Genomic DNA, 13,483 nt, shown 5'->3' with positions numbered 1-13,483 from the left:
GAAGAGAAAAAGAGGTGGATATTCAGATTTCAGGATCACAAAACATATAGAAAGCCGGACATTAAGCTCATAACGACGTTATCCATTTAGTTTATCCAATCCTTGATGACCATTTGACCACGATATCCATACAAATACAAGATTCTCTTGCTGGAAATCCTGTCACGTCCGGGGTTTGAGCTATATTCTACAATAATTTGAATGTCTTTTCATTAGTTTTATAGATAAAAAATTAACAATGATTAACAAATTAAAAGGAATAATGCCTACGCTATATAGTTTTTTTCCCCTATCTTTCTGGGATGAAAAGTGGTAAAACAATTGATCATAATATCGTTACACCCTAACTCTGTGAGTTTTTATCATATAATTCTTCTTTATATGAAGGGCTCTGTCACGATTCGAAATCCCACCTTACGGATCGTGATAGCACCTAGTCTCCAAATTAGGTAAGCAGATCACTTAACATTATTTAAAACAATAAAATCATGATATAACGAAAATGGAGTTTAACATTAATGCGGAATCATAACTTCCAGAACTAGGCGGTATAGAGTCACAAGCTATAACTGAATATACGAGAATATCTCAAAAACACGGTACTGTCGAAAATACATAAATAATAGAAATGAAACAAGAGAGTGACTCTGAGGCCTGCGGTCAGATCATGCAGGGATACCTTGAAGTCTACGATGTACCAAATGCATCACAACCGATCAACCCGATCCGAAGTTTCTGGATCTGCACAAAAATATGCAGAAACATAGTATGAGTACACCACAATCGCTACCCAGTAAGTATCAAGACAAACTTCGGTGAAGTAGTGACGAGGTTCAAGTCGTTTGATAGTCACTAGACAAATAACTAGTGCAATAAATATATCAAAGAAAACTAATAACAGAAAATATAATGAAAAACAGTAACAACAACCCCTTTAGAGCATGCGATAACAACCAGCATAATAAGCCTATCTTTGATCCCAAAATATCAAATAGAGATGAGGCATGTGATATGTCATGGGCGGCTTTCCAGCCATACCCCATGACCCCTTGGATGCGCCCCATGGTGTCCTGGTAAGCATCCAAACGCCTAGCGCCATGGATATCCCCGTGGTCTAGGCCGCACCAAGTGACACGCACGCCTGTGCTATGTCGCCCCATCAATATCCCTTGCCAGCGCCCAGGGGCACACAGATGCCAACAACGCCCCTCGGTAGGCTACACCTTAGCGTGCTCCCGTTGTCAGCGCAATTGACCCATGCCTTAGGGCCAACGACGTGTGCGCAAACCCTGACGCTAAAGACAAGGTTGCCGCCAACAGACCTGCTTTTGCTTTGTATGAATCTAAGTCTTTTTTGTTGTAAATATAGAGTAACTTTACTTCTTGTATTTCCATTATGAGTCTCTAGCTTATTTATGTCAAGTCTTGTAACTTTGGTTTTTTTAAAGCATTATTAGGGGGATCATGCAGTCAAACTTTCAAGCAAGCAAATAATTCTCTCTATTGGTGTCTCTCCCCCTCGACACCATGTTGCCTTTCTGTAATAGCTTTCAATTAATGCAATCAAACTTTATTTTATTCTCATTCTCTTTTCTGTCCTCTAAATTGCCCTTGACAATGGTCTTTTCGTACGACACTGATAGTCTCATCTAGAGTATGGAGGGGAGCCCAGTTGGCGGATAGTAACCATACGGACATCAGTTGCTTAGCCTTACGTCGCCCTTCCAAGATATCTCAGGAAGGCATCATGTAACAGTTGTTATCAGAGCCTAGACTCGACATCAGACGAGGAAACATATTTCCATTGCCACCATTTCTGACCATGGTGAATTATGAGGACCACATTGCGGCCCTCGAAGAGATGATTAACGTATTACAACCCGTCGCGAGTACAGTGCCTGATCTAAGAACCAGCCTAGTGCAAAGATTAGATGACCTGGACCGCAGGATGTGATAGGATGAAAGAGATATAGCAAACATCAGTCGCGACTCTAAAGAAGACCGGCAAACAACAACCACAAAGGCAGCCAGAATTTTTTAGTAAATTTGAGGGGATCTAATAGGAGCAGGCCAAGGATTTAGCCTATAGGATACAAGATGCAGATAGGGTGATGTCATGAAGCAAACCATAGACAACTTGATGGGCCAGCTCAATGTTGTCAATATTGCATTACAAGGCTATTCCTAGGAGACGGAAACCATATTGGGGGTGTTGTGAACCTCGCCCTTGCGCCACAAAACCTGAAGATTAATGAACCAAAGACCTACAATGGGGCTCGGAATGCCAAAGAGGTGTAAAACTTGATCTTTGACATCGAACAATACTTCGATACCGTGCGAGAGTTAAAAGAAGCAAAAACGGTAGCAATTGATGCCATATATCTTAAGGATGATGCTAAACTCTAGTGGCGGGTGAATACGAAGCTATCAAAGCCGGTGAAGATACTCTTGAGATATGGGGAAACCTGAAGGCAGCCAAACACCTATAGTTCTTCCCCAAAAACATTGAGTACAATGCGCGGAGAAAGCTCCCGTTGTCAGCCCAATTGACCCATGCCTTAGGGCCAACGACGTGTGTGCAGACCTTGACGCTAAAGACAAGGTTGCCGCCAACGGACTTGCTTTTGCTTTGTATGAATCTAAGTCTTTTTGTTGTAAATATAGAGTAACTTTACTTCTTGTATTACCATTATGCGTCTCTAGCTTATTTATGTCAAGTCTTGTAACTTTGGTTTTTTTAAAGCATTATTAGGGGGATCATGCAGTCAAACTTTCAAGCAAGCAAATAATTCTCTCTATTGGTGTCTCTCTCCCTCGACACCATGTTGCCTTTCTGTAATAGCTTTCAATTAATGCAATCAAACTTTATTTTATTCTCATTCTCTTTTCTGTCCTCTAAATTGCCCTTGGCAATGGTCTTTTCGTACGACACTGATAGTCTCATCTAGAGTATGGAGGGGAACCCAGTTGGCGAATAGTAACCACACGGACATCGGTTGCTTAGCCTTATGTCGCCCTTCCAAGATATCTCAGGAAGGTATCTTGTAACAATTGTTATCAGAGCCTAGACTCGACATCAGACGAGGAAACATATTTCCATTGCCACCATTTCTGACCATGGTGAATTATGAGGACCACATTGCGGCCCTCGAAGAGATGATTAACGTATTACAACCCGTCACGAGTACAGTGCCTGATCTAAGAACCAGCCTAGTGCAAAGATTAGATGACCTGGATCGCAGGATGTGATAGGATGAAAGAGATATAGCAAACATCAGTCGTGACTCTAAAGAAGACCGGCAAACAACAGCCACAAACGCAGCCAGAATTTTTCAGTAAATTTGAGAGGATCTAATAGGAGCAGGCCAAGGATTTAGCCTATAGGATACAAGATGCAGATAGGGTGATGTCATGAAGCAAACCATAGACAACTTGATGGGCCAGCTCAATGTTGTCAATTTTGCATTACAAGGCTATTCCTAGGAGACGAAAACCATATTGGGGGTGTTGTGAACCTCGCCCTTGCGCCACAAAACCTGAAGATTAATGAACCAAAGACCTACAATGGGGCTCGGAATGCCAAAGAGGTGTAAAACTTGATCTTTGACATCGAACAATACTTTGATACCATGCGAGAGTTAAAAGAAGCAAAAACGGTAGCAATTGATGCCATATATCTTAAGGATGATGCTAAACTCTAGTGGCGGGTGAATACAAAGCTATCAAATCCGGTGAAGATACTCTTGAGATATGGGGAGACCTGAAGGCAGCCAAACACCTATAGTTCTTCCCCAAAAACATTGAGTACAATGCGCGGAGAAAGCTCCCATTGTCAGCACAATTGACCCATGCCTTAGGGCCAACGACGTGTGCGCAGACCCTGACGCTAAAGACAAGGTTGCCGCCAACGGACCTGCTTTTGCTTTGTATGAATCTAAGTCTTTTTTGTTATAAATATAGAGTAACTTTACTTCTTGTATTTCCATTATGAGTCTCTAGCTTATTTATGTCAAGTCTTGTAACTTTGGTTTTTGTAAAGCATTATTAGGGGGATCATGCAGTCAAACTTTCAAGCAAGCAAATAATTCTCTCTATTGGTGTCTCTCCCCCTCGACACCATGTTGCCTTTCTATAATAGCTTTCAATTAATGCGATCAAACTTTATTTTATTCTCATTCTCTTTTCTGTCCTCTAAATTGCCCTTGACAATGGTCTTTTCGTACGACACTGATAGTCTCATCTAGAGTATGGAGGGGAGCCCAGTTGGCGGATAGTAACCATACGGACATCAGTTGCTTAGCCTTACGTCGCCCTTCCAAGATATCTCAGGAAGGCATCATGTAACAGTTGTTATCAGAGCCTAGACTCGACATCAGACGAGGAAACATATTTCCATTGCCACCATTTCTGACCATGGTGAATTATGAGGACCACATTGCGGCCCTCGAAGAGATGATTAACGTATTACAACCCGTCGCAAGTACAGTGCCTGATCTAAGAACCAGCCTAGTGCAAAGATTAGATGACCTGGACCGCAGGATGTGATAGGATGAAAGAGATATAGCAAACATCAGTCGCGACTCTAAAGAAGACCGGCAAACAACAACCACAAAGGCAGCCAGAATTTTTTAGTAAATTTGAGGGGATCTAATAGGAGCAGGCCAAGGATTTAGCCTATAGGATACAAGATGCAGATAGGGTGATGTCATGAAGCAAACCATAGACAACTTGATGGGCCAGCTCAATGTTGTCAATGTTGCATTACAAGGCTATTCCTAGGAGACGGAAACCATATTGGGGGTGTTGTGAACCTCGCCCTTGCGCCACAAAACCTGAAGATTAATGAACCAAAGACCTACAATGGGGCTCGAAATGCCAAAGAGGTGTAAAACTTAATCTTTGACATCGAACAACACTTCGATACCGTGCGAGAGTTAAAAGAAGCAAAAACGGTAGCAATTGATGCCATATATCTTCAGGATGATGCTAAACTCTAGTGGCGGGTGAATACGAAGCTATCAAAGCCGGTGAAGATACTCTTGAGATATGGGGAAACCTGAAGGCAGCCAAACACCTATAGTTCTTCCCCAAAAACATTGAGTACAATGCGCGGAGAAAGCTCCCGTTGTCAGCCCAATTGACCCATGCCTTAGGGCCAACGACGTGTGTGCAGACCTTGACGCTAAAGACAAGGTTGCCGCCAACGGACTTGCTTTTGCTTTGTATGAATCTAAGTCTTTTTGTTGTAAATATAGAGTAACTTTACTTCTTGTATTACCATTATGCGTCTCTAGCTTATTTATGTCAAGTCTTGTAACTTTGGTTTTTTTAAAGCATTATTAGGGGGATCATGCAGTCAAACTTTCAAGCAAGCAAATAATTCTCTCTATTGGTGTCTCTCTCCCTCGACACCATGTTGCCTTTCTGTAATAGCTTTCAATTAATGCAATCAAACTTTATTTTATTCTCATTCTCTTTTCTGTCCTCTAAATTGCCCTTGGCAATGGTCTTTTCGTACGACACTGATAGTCTCATCTAGAGTATGGAGGGGAACCCAGTTGGCGAATAGTAACCACACGGACATCGGTTGCTTAGCCTTATGTCGCCCTTCCAAGATATCTCAGGAAGGCATCTTGTAACAATTGTTATCAGAGCCTAGACTCGACATCAGACGAGGAAACATATTTCCATTGCCACCATTTCTGACCATGGTGAATTATGAGGACCACATTGCGGCCCTCGAAGAGATGATTAACGTATTACAACCCGTCACGAGTACAGTGCCTGATCTAAGAACCAGCCTAGTGCAAAGATTAGATGACCTGGATCGCAGGATGTGATAGGATGAAAGAGATATAGCAAACATCAGTCGTGACTCTAAAGAAGACCGGCAAACAACAGCCACAAACGCAGCCAGAATTTTTCAGTAAATTTGAGAGGATCTAATAGGAGCAGGCCAAGGATTTAGCCTATAGGATACAAGATGCAGATAGGGTGATGTCATGAAGCAAACCATAGACAACTTGATGGGCCAGCTCAATGTTGTCAATGTTGCATTACAAGGCTATTCCTAGGAGACGAAAACCATATTGGGGGTGTTGTGAACCTCGCCCTTGCGCCACAAAACCTGAAGATTAATGAACCAAAGACCTACAATGGGGCTCGGAATGCCAAAGAGGTGTAAAACTTGATCTTTGACATCGAACAATACTTTGATACCATGCGAGAGTTAAAAGAAGCAAAAACGGTAGCAATTGATGCCATATATCTTAAGGATGATGCTAAACTCTAGTGGCGGGTGAATACAAAGCTATCAAATCCGGTGAAGATACTCTTGAGATATGGGGAGACCTGAAGGCAGCCAAACACCTATAGTTCTTCCCCAAAAACATTGAGTACAATGCGCGGAGAAAGCTCCCATTGTCAGCACAATTGACCCATGCCTTAGGGCCAACGACGTGTGCGCAGACCCTGACGCTAAAGACAAGGTTGCCGCCAACGGACCTGCTTTTGCTTTGTATGAATCTAAGTCTTTTTTGTTATAAATATAGAGTAACTTTACTTCTTGTATTTCCATTATGAGTCTCTAGCTTATTTATGTCAAGTCTTGTAACTTTGGTTTTTGTAAAGCATTATTAGGGGGATCATGCAGTCAAACTTTCAAGCAAGCAAATAATTCTCTCTATTGGTGTCTCTCCCCCTCGACACCATGTTGCCTTTCTATAATAGCTTTCAATTAATGCGATCAAACTTTATTTTATTCTCATTCTCTTTTCTGTCCTCTAAATTGCCCTTGACAATGGTCTTTTCGTACGACACTGATAGTCTCATCTAGAGTATGGAGGGGAGCCCAGTTGGCGGATAGTAACCATACGGACATCAGTTGCTTAGCCTTACGTCGCCCTTCCAAGATATCTCAGGAAGGCATCATGTAATAGTTGTTATCAGAGCCTAGACTCGACATCAGACGAGGAAACATATTTCCATTGCCACCATTTCTGACCATGGTGAATTATGAGGACCACATTGCGGCCCTCGAAGAGATGATTAACGTATTACAACCCGTCGCAAGTACAGTGCCTGATCTAAGAACCAGCCTAGTGCAAAGATTAGATGACCTGGACCGCAGGATGTGATAGGATGAAAGAGATATAGCAAACATCAGTCGCGACTCTAAAGAAGACCGGCAAACAACAACCACAAAGGCAGCCAGAATTTTTTAGTAAATTTGAGGGGATCTAATAGGAGCAGGCCAAGGATTTAGCCTATAGGATACAAGATGCAGATAGGGTGATGTCATGAAGCAAACCATAGACAACTTGATGGGCCAGCTCAATGTTGTCAATGTTGCATTACAAGGCTATTCCTAGGAGACGGAAACCATATTGGGGGTGTTGTGAACCTCGCCCTTGCGCCACAAAACCTGAAGATTAATGAACCAAAGACCTACAATGGGGCTCGAAATGCCAAAGAGGTGTAAAACTTAATCTTTGACATCGAACAACACTTCGATACCGTGCGAGAGTTAAAAGAAGCAAAAACGGTAGCAATTGATGCCATATATCTTCAGGATGATGCTAAACTCTAGTGGCGGGTGAATACGAAGCTATCAAAGCCGGTGAAGATACTCTTGAGATATGGGGAAACCTGAAGGCAGCCAAACACCTATAGTTCTTCCCCAAAAACATTGAGTACAATGCGCGGAGAAAGCTCCCGTTGTCAGCCCAATTGACCCATGCCTTAGGGCCAACGACGTGTGTGCAGACCTTGACGCTAAAGACAAGGTTGCCGCCAACGGACTTGCTTTTGCTTTGTATGAATCTAAGTCTTTTTGTTGTAAATATAGAGTAACTTTACTTCTTGTATTACCATTATGCGTCTCTAGCTTATTTATGTCAAGTCTTGTAACTTTGGTTTTTTTAAAGCATTATTAGGGGGATCATGCAGTCAAACTTTCAAGCAAGCAAATAATTCTCTCTATTGGTGTCTCTCTCCCTCGACACCATGTTGCCTTTCTGTAATAGCTTTCAATTAATGCAATCAAACTTTATTTTATTCTCATTCTCTTTTCTGTCCTCTAAATTGCCCTTGGCAATGGTCTTTTCGTACGACACTGATAGTCTCATCTAGAGTATGGAGGGGAACCCAGTTGGCGAATAGTAACCACACGGACATCGGTTGCTTAGCCTTATGTCGCCCTTCCAAGATATCTCAGGAAGGCATCTTGTAACAATTGTTATCAGAGCCTAGACTCGACATCAGACGAGGAAACATATTTCCATTGCCACCATTTCTGACCATGGTGAATTATGAGGACCACATTGCGGCCCTCGAAGAGATGATTAACGTATTACAACCCGTCACGAGTACAGTGCCTGATCTAAGAACCAGCCTAGTGCAAAGATTAGATGACCTGGATCGCAGGATGTGATAGGATGAAAGAGATATAGCAAACATCAGTCGTGACTCTAAAGAAGACCGGCAAACAACAGCCACAAACGCAGCCAGAATTTTTCAGTAAATTTGAGAGGATCTAATAGGAGCAGGCCAAGGATTTAGCCTATAGGATACAAGATGCAGATAGGGTGATGTCATGAAGCAAACCATAGACAACTTGATGGGCCAGCTCAATGTTGTCAATGTTGCATTACAAGGCTATTCCTAGGAGACGAAAACCATATTGGGGGTGTTGTGAACCTCGCCCTTGCGCCACAAAACCTGAAGATTAATGAACCAAAGACCTACAATGGGGCTCGGAATGCCAAAGAGGTGTAAAACTTGATCTTTGACATCGAACAATACTTTGATACCATGCGAGAGTTAAAAGAAGCAAAAACGGTAGCAATTGATGCCATATATCTTAAGGATGATGCTAAACTCTAGTGGCGGGTGAATACAAAGCTATCAAATCCGGTGAAGATACTCTTGAGATATGGGGAGACCTGAAGGCAGCCAAACACCTATAGTTCTTCCCCAAAAACATTGAGTACAATGCGCGGAGAAAGCTCCCATTGTCAGCACAATTGACCCATGCCTTAGGGCCAACGACGTGTGCGCAGACCCTGACGCTAAAGACAAGGTTGCCGCCAACGGACCTGCTTTTGCTTTGTATGAATCTAAGTCTTTTTTGTTATAAATATAGAGTAACTTTACTTCTTGTATTTCCATTATGAGTCTCTAGCTTATTTATGTCAAGTCTTGTAACTTTGGTTTTTGTAAAGCATTATTAGGGGGATCATGCAGTCAAACTTTCAAGCAAGCAAATAATTCTCTCTATTGGTGTCTCTCCCCCTCGACACCATGTTGCCTTTCTATAATAGCTTTCAATTAATGCGATCAAACTTTATTTTATTCTCATTCTCTTTTCTGTCCTCTAAATTGCCCTTGACAATGGTCTTTTCGTACGACACTGATAGTCTCATCTAGAGTATGGAGGGGAGCCCAGTTGGCGGATAGTAACCATACGGACATCAGTTGCTTAGCCTTACGTCGCCCTTCCAAGATATCTCAGGAAGGCATCATGTAACAGTTGTTATCAGAGCCTAGACTCGACATCAGACGAGGAAACATATTTCCATTGCCACCATTTCTGACCATGGTGAATTATGAGGACCACATTGCGGCCCTCGAAGAGATGATTAACGTATTACAACCCGTCGCAAGTACAGTGCCTGATCTAAGAACCAGCCTAGTGCAAAGATTAGATGACCTGGACCGCAGGATGTGATAGGATGAAAGAGATATAGCAAACATCAGTCGCGACTCTAAAGAAGACCGGCAAACAACAACCACAAAGGCAGCCAGAATTTTTTAGTAAATTTGAGGGGATCTAATAGGAGCAGGCCAAGGATTTAGCCTATAGGATACAAGATGCAGATAGGGTGATGTCATGAAGCAAACCATAGACAACTTGATGGGCCAGCTCAATGTTGTCAATGTTGCATTACAAGGCTATTCCTAGGAGACGGAAACCATATTGGGGGTGTTGTGAACCTCGCCCTTGCGCCACAAAACCTGAAGATTAATGAACCAAAGACCTACAATGGGGCTCGAAATGCCAAAGAGGTGTAAAACTTAATCTTTGACATCGAACAACACTTCGATACCGTGCGAGAGTTAAAAGAAGCAAAAACGGTAGCAATTGATGCCATATATCTTCAGGATGATGCTAAACTCTAGTGGCGGGTGAATACGAAGCTATCAAAGCCGGTGAAGATACTCTTGAGATATGGGGAGACCTGAAGGCAGCCAAACACCTATAGTTCTTCCCCAAAAATATTGGAGTGCAACCAAATCTAAGCCTCCTTCCTCAGACAACAATAGTGATGCGTCTCACAACAACGATCGGGGGAGGAATCCTCCTTCAGGATGTCATCATTGCGACGGGCCGCATTGAAATAATGAATGACCACATGCACAAATGAATGCCCATCAAACTTTTGATGATGGGACGGATGACGACACAGACGATACTGACCAGACAGAACCAATAAGTGCCTTCAACGCACTTGTTTGTTCTATTTTTAAAGCTTTGGTGGGAACCAATGTCGGCATTTGTAAAAAGAATGGCCCATGCCCAACTACCAAGAAAATGAAAATGAAGGTGGATAAGGTGCCTCCTCTTAACCAAGAGAAGACCCTGATGTTCGTCGAAATGAAAGTTAATGGCAAGCCCATTTGGGCGATGATAGACATGGGCGCTACTCACAATTACTTAGCCTCATCTCAGGTAGAGCGCCTTGGTATAGTTGTGCGAAAATGCAGAGGTAGTTTCAAGGCTATCAACTCATCGCCTCAGCCAGTGGGTGGAATAGCCAAAGGAGTGACAGTGAAGTTTGGTCCTTATGAATTAAAATTAAACTTGCGTGTGGTGATCATAGATGACTTCGAGATGATAGTTGGATTGGAATTCATGAGGCAAACCAACACCATTCCTGTAACTTATACAGACATAATACTGATGATGGGAGAAAACGGGGCCAAGCCCTGCATTATCCCATACATAACCATAAAGATGGACGCGGAGAACATCTCGGCCTTGCAGTTGAAGAATGGAGTCAAAAGACATGAAAATACTTTCCTAGTTATCCTCTGTATTGAAGATATTGAACGCTCTTCGGGACTCAATCCTGCACTTGTGATGGAGCTGTTGTCACGACCTAAAAATCCAAATAGTCGTGATAGTACCTAACCCAGCCCGTTAGGTAAGCCAACTACCAAATATCTAATTCCAATAATAATTATTAAAGAAATTTAAGTGAATAAAGGTCTTAATCTTATACAATCCCCAAGAATATGTAGTACAAATCATGAGCTTCTAAGAATAGAGTATACAAAGCGGAAATAAAATAAATACATAGTCTATTTGAATAATACTTAAATAGAGCTTTTATAAATCTAAGGCTACCCTGAACAAGAGGTAGCTAAAACATGAACGCAGGTACATCTTCAAATCCCGCAACCATCGAGCACAACAACAACAGCCAACATCTGCACGAAATGTGCAGAAGTGTAGTATCAGTACAACCGACCCCATGTACTAAGTAAGTAACAAACCTAGCCATAGGTTGAAAGTAGTGACGAGCTTCCACCAAGGTCGGGTCCAAAACCAGTAGTTCAAAATAGTCCATAACAACATAAAGCAAATAATACCAGAAGTAACTCGGAGATAAAATGCTCAGCCAAATCATGATTTCAAAATAATAGTTCTTCCTTTCAAATCCATCAGTGAAAACTCAAATCTTTTGCCGGAGTTGCCAAAAATATGAATAGTTTGAAAATATTAAATTTCTCCCAAAATCTTGTCAATAATAAATAAGATGTTTCATTTTTCTTCCGAATAACCCGTGTAAAAACAAATGCATCACTATGCCCATCTATCAAAAATGTGTGAAAAATCATGAATGATGTGATGCAGTATAGCACGAGGAAATACATCTCTATGCATGTATGTTATGTGTGCATGCCAATGCAATGCAACTCAATGATAAAATCACAAATAGCCCATCGGGCAGAACATCACTCATATACAGCCCCTCGGGCAAATCTCGCAGTCACTTGGGCATACCTCACAATCACTCTTGCCACTCGGGTATACCTCACAATCACTCATGCCTCACAGTCACTCAGCACTCGGCACTCGGCACTCGCACTCAGTAGGTACCTGCGGTCACTGGGGGTGTGTACAGACTCCGGAGGGGCTCCTTCAGCCCAAGCGCTATAATCTGCACGGACAACTCAGGTGCTGCACAGATAACTCACGTGCTATAATAATAAAGTATGCTGCAGGCGGGCAGCCCCGATCCACACTCATCCTCACAATCAGGCCCTCGGCCTCACTCGGTCATCAATCTCTCCAGTCTCTTGGGCTCACAATGTCATGAAAATAGCCAAAAATAATGATATGATGTATCAATAAATAACAACAGAGACTGGGATATGATATGCAATGAAATGAATATGACTGAGTATGAATTTTTAATTTAAATCAAATAATTCATAGCAATATGAACTCTGTGGGTCCCAATAATACTGGCACATAGCCTCAACATGATTTTTAATATGCTTTTCAACTTAATTTCTTTAACTCATAAAACGCATGGAAAATGCCAAGATCATTTAACTACAAAATTCTACAGAAACAATTATGTCACAATTTCTATCGCGCACGCCCACACGCCCGTCACCTAGCATGTGCGTCACCTCCCAACAATTCACAAAATACATATATTCAAGGTTCATACCCTCAACTCCAAGATTAGAAGAGTTACTTTCCTCGAACAAGCCAAATCCAATGTCGAGCAAGCTAAGCAATGCTCCAAAAATTCCATTATGCGCGTATCAACTACCAAACGGCTCGAATCTAGTCACAACAACTTGACTCAGCCCACACAATTTATAAGAATTAATTCCATATCAAAATGCTAATATTTTCTATAAAATTCGAAATTACGCCTCAAAAATTACTCATGGGGCTCACATCTCGAAATCCGACGAAACTCACAAAATACGACAACCCATCCAATTACAAGTTCAACCATACTAATTTCTCTCAAATCCCGACTCCAAATCGGTATTCAAACTTGAAAATTTTGTTTTGTGACATTATAGAAATTTCCTTCTATTTATTTCTCTTAAAAATTCAATAATCTTACACCAAAAATGAAGATTAATTCATAGAATATAATCACAAAGGAGTTAAGAACACTTACCCTAAGTTGTGTGAAAAATTTCCTCTCCAAAATCGCCCAAACCGAGCTCCAAAATGTCCGAAATGAGAAAACAATCTCGGAACCCTCGTTTTAAACACTGCCCAGGCATTTTCGCGGACAATGCCAACCTTTCAAAACCTCGCATCTGCGGATCCCTTCTCGCATGTGCAGGCTCGTAGATGCACAAACCCTTCGCACTTGCGTTCACCATAGGCCAGCCCTAGTCCGCATCTGCGCCCTCGCAGATGCGGCAAATTCCTCGCACCTGCGAG

Source organism: Nicotiana tabacum, chromosome 13 (genome assembly GCF_000715075.1).
Source record: "Nicotiana tabacum cultivar K326 chromosome 13, ASM71507v2, whole genome shotgun sequence".
Taxonomy (NCBI): Eukaryota; Viridiplantae; Streptophyta; class Magnoliopsida; order Solanales; family Solanaceae; genus Nicotiana; species Nicotiana tabacum.
This window is presented reverse-complemented; position numbering follows the sequence as displayed.